Genomic DNA, 16,003 nt, shown 5'->3' with positions numbered 1-16,003 from the left:
TGCTTATTTGTTTAATTTTTCATTATAATAAAAGTCACACTGAAAAAGAAGCTTTATTGTACCTGTATCTTGAAATTTTCAGCATCTTTTTGAACAACCAAATGGTATTATTAAACAAACGGAGATCTTCATTTTGCTTAAGTTTAAGCAGCAGTTTTAACTAAGTAGTTCTCAGCACAACACCTTCCACAACTGGGACCATCCTAGATTCATTGTAAAAGCAGCAATAATTACAAAGGAAGGGGCTATTTTTTTTAAGAAGTACTTGATCAACAACAATATATGGACTACAAAAATAACTGCTGTGGTGATAACAAGATAGTGTGCCTGCTATTGTTTGAGTTTGAGTTGGGTGAGTTCCATTATGATATGGAAGTTCCCAAGGACTGGAAAAAGGGAAATATAACCCCCATTTTCAAGAAGAGGAAAATGGATGACCTGGGGAATTACAGACCAGTCAGTCTCACCTGTGTGCCTTACAAAATCTTGGAGCAGATTCTCCTGGATGGCATGCTAAGGCACATGAAAATCAACAAGGTGCTTGGTGATAGCCAGCATGGCTTCACTAAGGGGAAATCCTGCCTGACCAATTTGGTGGCCTTCTATGATGGGGCTACAGATCTGATGGACAGGGGTAGAGCAGTTGGTGTCATCTACCTGGACTTGTGTAAAGCGTTCGACACTGTCCCACACAACATCCTTGTCTCTAAATTGAAGAGACATCAATTTGATAGGTGGACCACTCAGTGCATAAAGAACTGGCTGGATGGCCGCACACAAAGAGTTGTGGTCAATGGCTCAATATCCGGCTGAAGACCGGTAACGAGTGGTGTGTCTCAGGGATTGGTGTTGGGCCCAGTCTTGTTCAACATCTTTGTCAGTGACATGGACAGTGTGACTGAGTGCGCCCTCAGCAAATTTGCCGATGACACCAAGCTGTGTGGTTCGGTTGATACACTGGAGGGAAGGAATGCTATCTAGAGGGACCTTGACACACTTGTGAGGTGGGCTGATGCCAACCTCATGAAGTTTAACCCTGCCAAGTGCAAGGTCCTGCACCTGGGTCGGAGCAATCCCAGGCACAGCTACAGGTTGGGTAGAGAAGAGATTCAGAGCAGCCCTGCGGAGAAGGACTCGGGGGTGCTGGTTGATGAGAAGAGCTGGCTTCAGTGTGCGCTTGCATCCCAGAAAGCCAACCGTATCCTGGGCCGCATCAAAAGCAGCGTGACCAGCTGGTCAAAGGAGGTGATCCTGCCCCTCTACTCTGCTCTTGGGAGACCTCACCTGGAGTATTGTGTGCAGTTCTGGTGTCCTCAACATAAAAAGGACATGGAACTGTTGGAACAAGTCCAGGGAAGGGTCATGAGGATGATCAGGGGACTGGAGCACCTCCTGTATGAAGACAGGCTGAGGAAGTTGGGGCTGTTCAGCCTGGAGAAGGCTGTGTGGAGACCTCATAGCAGCCTTCCAGTATCTGAAGGGGGCCTATAGGGATGCTGGAGAGGGACTCCTCATTAGAGACTGTAGTGATAGGACTAGGGGTAACGGGTTCAAACTTAAACAGGGGAAGTTTAGGTTGGATATAAGAAGGAAATTCTTTCCTGTTAGGGTGGGGAGGCACTGGAATAGGTTGCCCAGGGAGGTTGTGAATGCTCCATCCCTGGCAGTGTTCAAGACCAGGTTGGACGAGGCCTTGGGTGATATGATTTAACGTAAGGTGTCCCTGCCCATGGCAGGGGGGTTGGAACTAGATGATCTTAAGGTCCTTTCCAACCCTAACTATTCTATGATTCTATGGTCTTTAAAATATTCAAAGAAGTCCATTTGTGTATTTGGTAAGTGTTATCTATTATCTGGTGCATTGCTCTTTCTAATTAAAATTAAAAGTTTCTTTTTATTTACCTCACCTCTTTCCCTACTTAGCCAAGTTTAGAGAATTACCATACGCTAGGTCTTTAAAAGATTTCCTCTAGAAGGCACTGTGCTGACTTTTTTTTCCATTTCTCATGTATTCAAAGATTATAGCCTCATTTGGCTTTGTTTTGTATGTTAAAGATTTCTTTTTTTTCTGTGATTTGCTAAGATTCTGTTGTGTTTTCTAGAATTCTCCTAGAGATTGCTTCTTAGAGGTCTTTTTTTTTATATATATTATTTCCAGTGAGATGCCAATTGTCTAACATATCCTTCATAAATGATACAGTTTATGAAAAAATAAATGCTTCGTTTTGAACTTTGATTCTTTCCCCATTTTTTGTCTCCTTATGTCAAACATGGTCTTAAGAATTTGTTATATATAGATCTATTGCTTTTGTTGTTAAGATCTGCTGGTGGTCCCTCTTTGCAAACAGAGCCATTATTATCTTAGCTATACTCTCAACTAATTTTAAGCACCCAAGTGCCTCTGAAATCAGAAGGGCTGTAGGTGTCAGCGTACCATCTACCTACCTCAATGTGTCTATGTGTTTTGAATTGGTTTTACAAACATGTCACTGCTTTATGACTTTATTACTTTCAGAAGTGTAATGTTTTGAATCAGATTATTGTTGCTTTAGAATATATTAAATCTGTAGAGTTACCAATTTTCTCCATCCCAAGTTCCTAGAGACATCAACCTATTAAACATTAATAACAGTTAAAATCTTCTTAATTGTACACTCCTCAAGAAATCTATTTCTTCTGCAGTGTAAGTTATTCTGTCACCATTTGCGTCCTGTCAATGCAAATTTGTACCTCAATTAAACTGGATTAATTTAACTGGTCTGGGTATCATGACCATTTAAATAATTAAAACCTGATCTGGGAATGCTTATACCTGTTTTGGCTGTTTGGATTCAGTCTTCAGCCTACTTGATTAGAAATAGCACACACTGTTTCACAAGAAACAGATAACATCAAGCAAACACAGATTATTGGTGTTATGGCCTAAATTAACTGTGCCTGCAAAGAGATGCAGACAGCAGAGAGATACATACGAATCAGAATTTGTAAGTGAAACACAGAATAAACAAAGTTTGGACTGAATATAAAACAGCTCAAATCATTCAGTGAATCTTTCTAATTCAACACATCTGGAGCAACATTCTCCAAATGTACTGAAATGGGCATTCTCTAGATTTAGTCACCATGTTGAAGTATAGGTACGTATTTTGTCTATTGTTAAAACTACAGCATAAGTTTCTACAGGGTAAATGCTGAATTATTTAATATTTTGTTTGGTAGCTAAGGTACATATTTATTTGTATTGCCATGGATTTTATTGTGGTTTGTTTTGCTTGTCTGGGGTTTTTTTTGTATAATTTTCCAGTTTGGTCACAGTCAAAAAACTATTCCACCAGAAAAATGGCCCATGAGAAAGCTGGTCTGCACACAGAGAAAAGCATTATCTAAGGCTCAGATCCTTAAAGGTAATTACATGAAAAACTTAAAATAATGGTCATTAGATTAATAAAATCAGTTAGGTTAGGATGTGAGTCACAATGCATAGTACTGGACAATAGGAAGCATTTCTTTACAGAGAGGGTGGTCAAACACTAGAACAGGTTTCCTGGGGAGGTGGTCAATGTCCAGAGCCTGTCAGTGTTTAAGAGGCATTTGGACAATCCCTTAACAACATACTTTAACATGGTCAGCTCCAAATCGGTCAGGCAGTTAGACTAGATGATCTCTGTAGATCCATCCCAACTGAACTAGTCTGTTCTGTTCTGTTCTACTTCAGAATCATACCATAGCTTACATCTTAACAGGATTTCTAAATTTACACTTCTATTTTCCCTCTTGACATCAACTACTTTTCATTTAATCAGCTAATAAAGCTCAAAAAGATTTCCTGATTACTGCAACCCAAATAGTTGCTTCTGCTGCATTATCAGTCCTTCTAAGTCCCTTGCCACTGAGGATATTATGTTAAAGTGTCACACCAAAAGTCCATTTGCAAGTCTCCTATCTCACTGCATCCAGCACATATTAAAGGAAAATGTGACTACAGCTCTTCCAGCTCCAGTTGCTAGAGATGTAGGATTTCCTGGCCCAGTACACCCAGAACTGTTGTGTTAAAGAAACTAACTTTTGTAAACCAATTAAATTTGCACACAACAGTAATAGGAGGCAATAAATACTTACATGTAACTGGGAAAAATATTTTTTTCTGTCTTGCAGACAGCTGTTAGCTGATCATAACTCCTTTACTGTGACACATTATAAGGTTATTTCTTATACACTTTTTCATAGATTTTGTATTTCTTTCTCTTGTCCCTTTTTTTACTCACATCTCTTTCGAAAGGTCATATGCCCCGTTGATGTAGTCTGGTTCCTGTTTTCAGTTAACACTAACTCAATCAAAGTTCAAAACCTGTAGCTTGCATTGCTTGCAACATCCAGAATTTTGTGGTCTCCATATGTCTTATGTTTGCTATTTGGAATCCATTCCAAGGGCAAAGGAAGGAAGGAAGAAAGGAAGGGGAAAAAAAAAAAAGGAAAAACAAAGTAGTATGAAGACAAAAAAAACTAAACTACTCCTTTAGTTGTTTTGCAACAAAACACATTAAACCTGGTTTTATCACAACTTTTATTTCACAGTCTCAGAGATTCGTTCCTTTATAAATGTATAAGCAGTTTATTAAACTATGATGTAAACAGCTCTCTGAGGTAAAAAAAAAAAAAAATCCATGCAAACAACATATGAATGATAATAAAAGATAAAGGAAAATGCATCCTGTGAGAAGGTAGTTTAAGTATCTTACCTATTCAGTAGCATTCATGTGAAACAATTTAACCAGGCAGATACTAAAGAAAGGGTACTTATGAGTGAGACAATAAAAAAATGCGGTGTCATGGATATTGCAGTGTAAGTAACACCTTTTCTTCATGGTTTTTACAGCATGATTGAAATTAAGTTTATATAGACCCATCAGTGTAGAATCCAGATCAATTTTCACTTGCATAAACAGGCTCCAAGTAACCCAGAGCTAAATGCAAACAGTAATATTGTCTGTAGTTTATCCTGTGATAAATGGAAGAAAAACGATTTAATAGCAAAGGCCATAATTATCCACAGCTCTCAGTTTACAATTAGTTTTCTTTGACAGTTAAAAGTCATAAATGCCAACTTTAATCATATGTTCAGGTTGAATTAGACGTTGCCAATGCTTCAAGAGATCTAATCCTCTTTCTTTCCTTCTCATAATGAAATAATAATGCAAATTCACCACATTGATGGGACGAGCCATGTGAATTTATTATAGGCTTGGAGAAGTCTCTTGAAAAGGATAAATTCTTTCTGGGTACAGACTTGACGTAATTCAAACCAGACAAGAAAAAAAAAAATGGAGCTATCATCAGAGGCCAGGATATGGAATAGATTTAATTTGTATGAATAGTCTTTTTAATAAGTATAACAGGGCTAAGCTCCAGCTTTACTAAGGGAATATTACTGCTGTCATTTTCAAAATCTGGATGCTCTAACTTTATTTGTGGGGTAAAGATCAGCTCCAAATCTCATTTCTTGTTACACTGCAGATTGCAGTCAACAAAAAAATACTGCACATTGGTCAAACCTACTGACCAGGTCTTCTAATTATTTGAGTTAAGACAAATGGAAAAATTAGCTCCTCATAAAACCATTTGTGGTACTCAGTGAGGCATACCAACCTTTCCTGTAGAACAAACTCTACCTTTTAGCTAATGCGCAGATTTTTATCAGGTAAAGCTTGTTGTCAATATGGTAGAATACTTAATTATTTTAACTTCCAAGAGCCATTTCAGCTGGCAAGAATATATAATACTTCCTAAAAGGATAATTGTTCTCAGTAAATAAACAGGTCAAGAACATAAGAGATTGAAACTAAAAATGATACAACACAGATGTAAGTTTTATCCATGTATTACATCACCTTAAAATACAACCTAATTAGTGAAATAAAAAGATTTCCAAGCAAAAAAGAAAGTCCTTATTTCGTTAAGCAACTATCAGAAGTTTTGAGCTATCTCTGTGGGGTTCACAAATATCATTACTACTGCCCTGTTTTATGAAGCTACTCTTCTGGCCACAGCAGGCTGCCTGCATTACTAACACTAGGTTTCCACTGAAAAGAGAAAGCAAGAGCAATAGTACAGATTTAAAGAGACATGATAAATTTAACCCCTTTCTATTTACTTATTTGCATGGAATAACCAAAGCATGTTTTTAAGTTTCTCAAACAGAAGGACCAATTTTCCCTGCAAAGATAACGAAACAAGTTTTTATCATCTGTCTTGCATACAAACAAGTCTTCAACAAAAAAATCAACTTTGCCCAAAGTCTCACCAAAATTTTTTGGTTATCTGGTTTAACAGCTGTACACATGGCTTTATTAGAGGGTCAAAATGAAACCCAATGCTGAATCCTGTTACCTCTCTATGACAATTAATATAACACTTTACTTCATATATTCTTTTTCATTTCATTTTCTGCTCAGTTTAACATGCTTAAAGTTTATCCCTTAATTTTGGTAGCATAGGAATGTACAGCATTTCTGCTTCATGGCATCAGGCTCTTCAGACATTCTTGATAAGCAGCTAAAGCTTTTTTTCCTTTACTTTTTAATGTCTTCAGCATCTTAACATTTCAGATGAAATACTTACTTCAGAAATAGGAATCCTTTCTTCAATTATGATTGCATTACTTATTATTTAATTAAAAGAAGGTAAATGGTCATTTAAATCTGAAGTGAGAGATACAGAGGGATACAAATCAAGAGATTCATTTGGAGCAAATAATAACTTTCCTTTATGTACACTCATCCAAACCTTTAGATATGTGAAGAATTTCATCTGTTGCTTCTACTTACTTTCATTTTGGTCCCAAAATTGTTTTGGTGAATAAGGATTTGCAAGAGAAAGACTGGGTGTAATAATGGTAAAGTAAAAAATCCTTTTAAAAAGTGATCAGTGCCATCACAAGGTCTATACTCTCAGTCTGCCCTGCTGCACCTGAATATATACTTCCATGATGCCATTTTTACAGGATAATGTTTTAACTCAGGGGAAAAAGTCATTGGTCAGTGGTATTTTAATAAATCATTGCATGATTGTCTGAAAATGGCATTACTTAATCATAAACATATTTAATCATAAATACATTGGCTCTGTGAATTCCACTGCTGAACCATCACTTTGCGCAGTATTTAGTATGTATATGACCACTATGTTCAACCAGAATGAATATTCTGATCATACAGATTATACTGTAATTGATTAAATGAGCCCTTGAAGCTGACAGTGGATAAAATTATCTGACTGAATGCAAATAACTGAAGAATCTAAAGTTAAATTAATTATATTTATTCATACTTTATGCTAGTATTTACAAGCATGTTACTCACTTTTCCAGGAGAAAAATATTTGTGTTACAAGATTTTCTACCTACAGAAAAGTATATATCATATTATGGTGGATAAATTTATGATCTTTCTCATATACTGTACTGCATTTTGTAAAAAAAAAAAGGAGAAAAAATAATCAAATTTCTACAATAATGTAATTTTACTCTAAAATTTTGCTATTCAGGCTTTAATATATAATTTATTTTCACACTAAGTTTAATAAGCAACTACTTTTTTTTTATGTTCTGTCTGTGTCGTGGTTTAAACCCAGTCAGCTTATTCACTCACTCCCAGTGAGTGATGCCGGGCTGACAACAATCGAGCCCCCTCCCCCCCGGGGCTCTCCCCTTCCCCGCTCCCGGAGGAACGGGGAGGAGGATCGAAAGAGTGCAACTCCTACGGATTGAGACAAGAACAGTCCAGCAACCAATGTACAACACAAATCACCACCGCTACCACCAACTACAACAATAAGAGAAAATAAGGGAAGAGAATACGATACCACCGGCCAAGAAACGAGTGCCATCTGGAAGCCCGTGTCCTTCCGGGGAACTCCCAGTTACCCCCCACCCCGGGCCCTATGTGCTGTGGTACGGAATACCTCCCTGGCTAGCCCGGGTCAGGCACCCCATCTCTGCTTCCTAACAGCTTCCCCTCCTCCCTGGCAGAGCATGAGCCTCACAAAGTCTTTGGTCAGGGTAAACATCACTTAGCAACAACCGAAAACATCGGCATCACCAACACTGTTCCCAGGCTGGAAGTCAAAACACAGCACTGCACCAGCTAACACAAAGGAAATCATGACTGCTACTGCTGAACCCAGGACACTCTGGTATTTTCTTTAAAAATCTCCTTTTTACTTTCTATTTTCACTCTTGAATGTGATCTTCTGATACCATTTAAACACACCTTAGCCCGTTAAGCCTTATCACTGTTATCCTGTGATCCAGCAGTGCCCTCTGACTCAACTGGAAGGGACTGTATTCTTTTATGTAATATATGGTTCCCCCATCGTTTTCCAGAGGAGTCCACATTAACATCATTTGAAGGTGAAGGGTTGCAGCATTTGTGTAACAGAAATAGGGAAACAAATAGTCTGTATTTTCTAAAGGGAAGACTGAGCACTAGACTTCTTACTCTTCCAAACATCTGCCAATTTTCTCATACTCACCTTGAGTAGCTAGCACTGCACAGCATGTGGAGAGCTTCAAAACCTAAAATCTTCCTATTAGGAGCTTGGCATCAGGAAAACTTAAAAGTTTCTAATCATTTTTTTTCTTTCAGGTCCCAGATGCAGTCTAGGAATAGATTTTGATTAGTTCTGGAATAATTAATGCATTTGTTAAAGCGATAACTACTACAACTGCAATGCTTTCTAGAAAGAGTATTAAAATGAAAACACTATGTAGTCTATTTTATTTCTGTCTTTCACATGCACTTTTTTCTTGCAGCTTTTTAACGTTTGCTTTATATATGACTTTATCATAATTAGATTTTTGGATATCCATATGTGATATTTGTCTGCTTTTCCATTCAATTCTCTAGCTATCTTTCACTATTTCTATTGTTTTAACTCTTTTTTACAACAAATATTAAGGTTATTTTAGTTTTCATTATTCCTTCTCAATTAATGTTTGAATTTAATTTTTCCTTGTTTATCTCATCTTCATGCCTTCTAAAATGTCTTTGGACTTTTCAGCCTATTCTTTCACCTTTTTCCCAATCTCTTCCCATAAATGCAGCCTTCTGTTGAATTACTGCATAAACAATGGCAAGACCAAAGACAATCCTCTTTTAAGAGTAAAAGACAGCGTTCATAAATCAGCCACTGCATGTGCTTATTTATTAGAGCAAAATATGGTGATTCCCAGAATGCTGTAATGGAACCATTGTATAAATAAAGACCTTTTTATTGTTTGAAAAATTACATCTCTTTTTCAGGTATTAATGAGCAAAAAACATGATTGGGGGAAAGCTTGATTTCCTCTCAGTGCTTCCCTTCTCTTTGCTCTCTCTCACCCTTCTAGTCAATATGTCACTACATTAAATTTTAGTTGTGAACAAAAGATGTTGTCCTGAAGCAGTTTTTCTTTAATAGGTGAGTTAGAAACCCTAAAAAAAAAAAAAGTACTACACAACCTTTAACTGCATGTGCAAATACTGCTATCATAACATTTGTATTTTTCCCCAGTTAAATGAAACTGCTGTACAAAAAGGTGTTTCCAGGTAGGAGAGAGATCAATTGACTTCATACCTCAAACTTAGCTTCAACTTATGTAAAATTGCCTACAGAATGAGATTTTCAAAGAATATTCCTTCCTACAGCTGTAAAGGCCACCGAAGTGTGAGGTCCTACCAGAGGAAATAAGACAAAGCAAGTTGGTGCAATTGGTCCTGATTTTTTTTTCCCCATGTATGAAGACAAATTAGATTTTGGAACATTTTGAAGTGATTAATATGTCACACAAGTAAGCAAAGGGCAAAAAATGTAAAACTGTTTCCTTTGTATACAAGGAAGGTACTATACATGGATACTTAATGCAAGTTCTTCCTCTATGTAGAGGAAAAGAGGGTAATATTTTAAGAATGTGAGGATAGTCGGGTTTCTGATGTCCTTTGTCAGAATGCAACCTAGAATGTTTGAAATATTAAAATTATGTTTGCCAGCAAGCTTCTTAACAACTGTGTGTTTTATACCAACATAGTATTTTTAAAGACCACAAGAGCTTTGTGCATGCTAGTTCTTCTTCCTATCTTTGAACAGAAACCACTAAATGAACAAAGGTTGTTACAGTGTGAAGCTGGGCTGTAAGTACGGCTTATACACAGGAATAATGGTTCAGTTAAGGTGCCAGATTAGATTCCATCTCAGTTTTCTGTGGTTTTATAGTATCATGGCGATTCAGTTCCACCCTGTGCACATTCATTTGTTAGAGCTTGTCAGAGGTTAGCATATCTCCTATCATCATCCACATGGAATCAGGAGGTGACCAGACATATTATGTAGAGAAATGTTTGCAACAAATTATTTCCCTGATCACGAAAGTACTTTCATTGCTTAATCAGGTTTTCCTGTGTATGGCTGGCTTCTTCAAATGCATTAATACACATATGGCATATGGGTCAAGTAGGAGAAAGACCATATATGGATCACATGCCATATGGAACAGCAGCAGCAGCAAGTCCCTTAAATAAACTACTTGCTTGTATACTGTCCTTCAATCCTCCACACTTCACTCAATAGAGTTGCTTTGTACTACTACAAACAGGGTCTCAAAAGTAACCAAAGGAGCGGCTGAATTTGTGCTTACACAAGACAATGCAAGTAACTTTTTACAATTATACACTGTAAATGTATAGTAATCCTTACAAAAATAATTATCGGAGAAAAAGAGGTCTTTGGCTATAAAGAATAGAAATACATTAGCTACTTCGACTTCTGTGAAAATCACGTTTACCCTTTAAAAGTAATCTGTCACGTTTCATGTGACTCTTGCTGAGAAAAACAGCCGTGTTTATTGCAGTGATGAATTATCCTTTTTTTCTCTTCAGAGGAGCCAAATTGCTTGATTGTTCTGTATACCTTGTAGGTAAAATGCCAGAGCAGTATCATGGTTCTCTTAGTGCAAGCCATTTTTGTCAAAATGAAATGCATAATCAACAGTTAAAACAATTGAGTTGTTTTGCTAATCTCCTGTTTCATAGACCTAAGGTTAACTCCATAAGCCTTCTTTCATTATAAATCAGATAATCAGCACTGCTTTATTGTTACTCATCCTACAGCTAGTGTTGAATATCCAACAGGTTTTCTTTAACATTACTACCTTTTTTGTTTTAACATTTTATTGAATTTTCCAACAATAATTACACAATAAATGATTAAATCAACCCCATACTGCTGCTGAGTAACAATCAAATGCTTAACTGCTAATAATCAATGCCTTTATCAAGTGGCTTTCTAAGTACAAATGTTACTTTTAGCAAACATAATGGCCTCATTTATATGATGAAGATGGGAAATAAAAATGTAATGCTCATGCAGATGTAGGCATTCACACATAAGACAAAAGTAACAACAAACTAGAGAAATCTCTAGGAATTGCATTTTTGGTCATTATAGTATGCACACATGAACATATCTGACAGCCAAAGGATGAAAATTCCTGCTGTTTTCACACTGAATGAGATTTAGAGAAAGAAACCATATGCCGTCTGACAATTTACATCCCTTCTGTGGGAAAGGAGTTCCCTCTCTGTCTGGAAAGTTTTCAAAGACTGGTTTAGCATCGTCTGAGCAAGGAATATCAATTTTTCCTGTTTAAATGCTTAGCTGAAAGACATGAAAGACCTTGTAATATGTGATCTGGATCAGCAACTATAACAAGACAGTCATGCTCATCTACTATATTTGCAAGAGCAGGACAGACCTTAGAAAGTACTTAGCAGAAATTCTGTGAGTGGAAACACTAACAGGGAGCACTACAATTTGCGTTAAGATAGCATTCCATGCATCCTATAACGAGATAGTGAGGAGACAGGAGAAAGGGGAGGGGAGGAAAGGAAGAACGAATCATTCCCTTGAGATATTTTGGTTTGCAACAAAATATTTCAGTATAGTCTTTTTTGTAGAAAATGGTATGGAAGTTATTGGCATTTTTGGCATAATTATAATTAGAGGCTATTTCCTGAAGTTCCAACAAAACTTTTTATAGCCTTACACACTTCATCAGTGCTACAAAAATATCTCTAGGCACAGCTACAGGAATAATATAAATTCTCCAGGATATGTATGGAAATTTTCTTCCCAGCACAAGACTACTAAAGGGCAGACATGTTTATTAATACAAACCAAAGTGCAAACTGTGAAGTTGTCTATTAATCCACATTGTGACTACAGTTCTCTTGATGTGGACATTATCTCCTGCCTGCCTTTGGTTCTCCATGTTAGGCACAGTATTAATTCTAGTTTTGATCTTTGGATCCACTACTGACTTTCTACTTCAAGTCTCTAGAAATATAAGGTTCACTAAAACTGTTTGCTTCTATGCCCAGAGTGTTGGAATCATTTCAGTGTTAAGTAACTAGGTGTCTAGCTCATGATCAAGTATATTACATTATATGTACTTAGTATTTCTACATCAGTGTTTCCATTTCCATCAACAGCAGGACATTCCCAGAGAGTGTTCAGGAAACTGGAGTGAATTCAAAACATAGCACAAGAAAAATCATTGATAATTACTTTGTATTATATAGTTGGGTAATTGCTATACCACTCACACAGAATACATAGAGTGCTCTTTTGCCAGAAGGTATTTCTACCCATAATTATTTAAATACTTTATATCATCAAACATGTAATATTTCTGTGTGCAGAGAACTAAATCTAATTCTCCCCCTTTTCTTTCCTAAAATAAAAAATATATTACTCTGTTTCAAGGAGAACTTGCAAAATCATTTAGGAAAATGTAATTAAGTGAGCATTTGTTTGACACAGAAACAAAGGTTAATATAAGAGCATCTTTTAGCCCAACTACTGAGGAAACCCACGACACTTGATTCAGATGCATTGTTGTTCTGTAAGTATGATCAGTCTTGCTTGGCGTAAGTAGGAGCCTTGCCAAATTCAAAGCCAGATTTTCACTCTTCTGCTCTTGATTTGAACACCAACTTTTCCTAAATTTCATTTCTTATTTCTGTGTACACTGCAAGCGTGAATGTAACATAAATTCTAGGGACTTTCTGTTCATAATGAGAGTATCCTCCTTTTGCACAGATTTTATAGTCTTTGGAAAAGAGTTTTCACTTTTTTCGTAGTTGATTAATATCACTCCTTTGAGCATTGGAGTAATTCCTGATCTAGGACATGATAGACACCCTGGCAGAATAAACATATGCTTTGTTGATTTATTTTTTCATTGATTTATTTTTTCAGTAACTCTTTTAACACCATAATCTATTTTTATATGTGGTACTATGATACCAGTAAAGTTATAGCTTAGACAAGTTACATTCCATTTTGTTTTGTAAATTAAAACAAAACAAGTCTTTAAAACCTATCTTTCAGTTCATCAGAAGACAAATCAGTTTCATAGTTAAACGAGTATATAAATGTTACCCTCAGCATTTTAATTTCTTAAGAACTATAGTATTTATACCAAATATAGAATCAGAAATAACAGAGGTTTCTGTGTGGTCAGGAACTGTTATTGTGAATTGCAACATATTTCTTCTTAAACCCAGACAATTTAGTAAGTTTCCAGAAAAAAAAAAAAAAAAAAGAGGTTCCTCTAAAATGAGGAATAAGGAAATAGTTAAAAAAACATATAAATATCTGTAATTACAGTGAGGTTATCTTTTGTGCAACAAAGATGGGGGAGGGAATAGCTAAGCAGACTAGTAAACAATAACAGAATCAAAGCATAACATTAAATCTATTTCACATCTACATTTTCAAATAGAAGTCTAAAAAGTAATAAGAAAAAACTGAGACTTCTGAAGTAAACTTTTTTTTTTAATGCACAGTTAAAAGCAGACCTAATCTATACTTTTTTTTCAGAATTCTAGCAAGTCAGTAAGCTGACAAAAATATACATGAAAACAATAATTGTTAGAAGTTGTGAGTGATAACCTTATAAACACAACCGCTTGTATTAGAAAAGTCTCTTCAAACCTGATGACTATTGAGGGAATAGAAAAAATAACCTACAGGAATATGTCAGACTATTCACTTGATTCTGTAATTTGGTACAAAGTATGTACAGAACAAATATGATTGTTGAAACTTTTAAGAAAATAATTGTTATAAATAAATTTTTTAAAGTGTAAACTCTCTAAGAGCAAGACATGAAAGAAGGAAGACACAAGCTTTGTTAAATACATTTAATAAATTTACCAAAATAAACATATTTATAGATTATCTAGTTGTTAATATTAAAGTAGATGCAGTGTGATTGGTTACCTGATCTGTATTTCCAACCTTCTTGTTTCAAAACTCAACGGGTCTCCCCAAAACTCCACAAATGCATGCTTTGTTTAATAGTATTTTTATCATGCAAGAAAAGTGATTGCCTATTTTGTATAATAGGCGCATTTTTCTAGTTCTAGCAAGAACGAGTTTTTCTTGTCCATGATTTGCGTTTTCCTCAAAAGTATGGCCTCTTTTCCCAAGAGACGTTTCTTTCATCAAATCTGAAGGAATTAATATTTATTTTCCAGATACAGTATCACTTTTGTGTCTTACAGAATGCATACTGCAGAAAACAAATTTTCCCATAACAGTCAGTAGTAAGAAATAGTATCCGGTCCTAAGAATAAAACAGAGAATAATCCATACACAATAGTCTTGCAAGAAAGGATTTGGATAAATACTTTCCTAATTTCTGTGGTTTTAGCTTGCTCTTTGTGCCCAGCAGAATTTTAAGTCAGAGATTTGCTTTATAAAAATAACATTATATTTTTATTTCATCACTCTTAGGAAGCTAGCCTATATAGCTTACAATATCTTCCAAGTACTGACTGACATTTATATACTCGTATACTTGTTTTTGTACTGTGGGTCACAGTAAGTCCAAATGCTGTATGGGGTACTAGGAATTCGATCATCATAAGATCTATTGGCAGCAATAACAAAGAGATGATCACTTTTGCCCATCCTAAATCATTTACTTTAAAAATAAATTAATCAATCCAAAAATAGATATTTCTTTTTCCCCCATAAATACTGTTAGGGTGTCTTTGATGCAAGCAAGAGGTGTATTTTTCTGTAATGTTTTGAAGATTCTGCTTACTTTCTCAAGCTTCCTAAAATTCTTCAAATTACCATCCCAGACTTAATGTACTATGTCCTTAATTTCTGCTTGAGAGAGAAGCATGCCAAAAATTCAGTTGTCTCAGAACTGCTAGATGCCAAAACCTTTTTTGGAATAAAAACTTTCAAGAATAAAGTATAAATGAACACAGACATGACAAAATAACAAAGGCAGAAAGTATCTAATTAACAAATGCAATAATGACATATGCACCAGGTGCCTAAGCATCTTTCCATACACAAATGTTCGGTGTAGAACTGCTCTATATTGAGCCTTCTCTGAATGCTCTTGTAGCCATCTCTGTCTTCACGGGGCAATCCCAACCTTAACATCATTTGTCACACTATAAAGCATGATATTAGTCCCTTTAGTGTCAGGGGGTATCAGTGATACAAATAGCTGAGATATAATGCCACATTTATTTTCTTTGGAATGCAGTAGAAAAATGTGATTTTCTATTCAGGTTTTCATAACAATTATGTTCTGTGAATGCAAAGTCCAGTAAGCACAAATTTTTATGCACTTCACCCTGGAAAATCAGAGAGCATCTACACAAAAACTGCAACAAAGAGTACTGTGTGCAGCTGGTAGCAATCAGAGGCACAATATACCCTATCACCAGAGGGGCCACTTGTCAGGGCTGCCCTATGACAAATGGCATAGGGGAAAAAAAAATATTGTTTTTTCCTTAGGAATTAGACCATGTAGAAAATAATGTGACACAGAATAAATATGCAATAAAGCAAGTAGGTTTTTTTTATTTTAAAATATATTTAACTGTCAGCTCAGAACTTCAGTCCCTGATTCAGTATCATGTTTATCTAGGTACTGTGGCAG

This window comes from Pezoporus occidentalis, unplaced genomic scaffold (assembly GCF_034315485.1).
Source record: "Pezoporus occidentalis ecotype Australia unplaced genomic scaffold, CSIRO_AGI_Poc_V1 ctg84, whole genome shotgun sequence".
NCBI classification, from domain to species: domain Eukaryota; kingdom Metazoa; phylum Chordata; class Aves; order Psittaciformes; family Psittacidae; genus Pezoporus; species Pezoporus occidentalis.
This window is presented reverse-complemented; position numbering follows the sequence as displayed.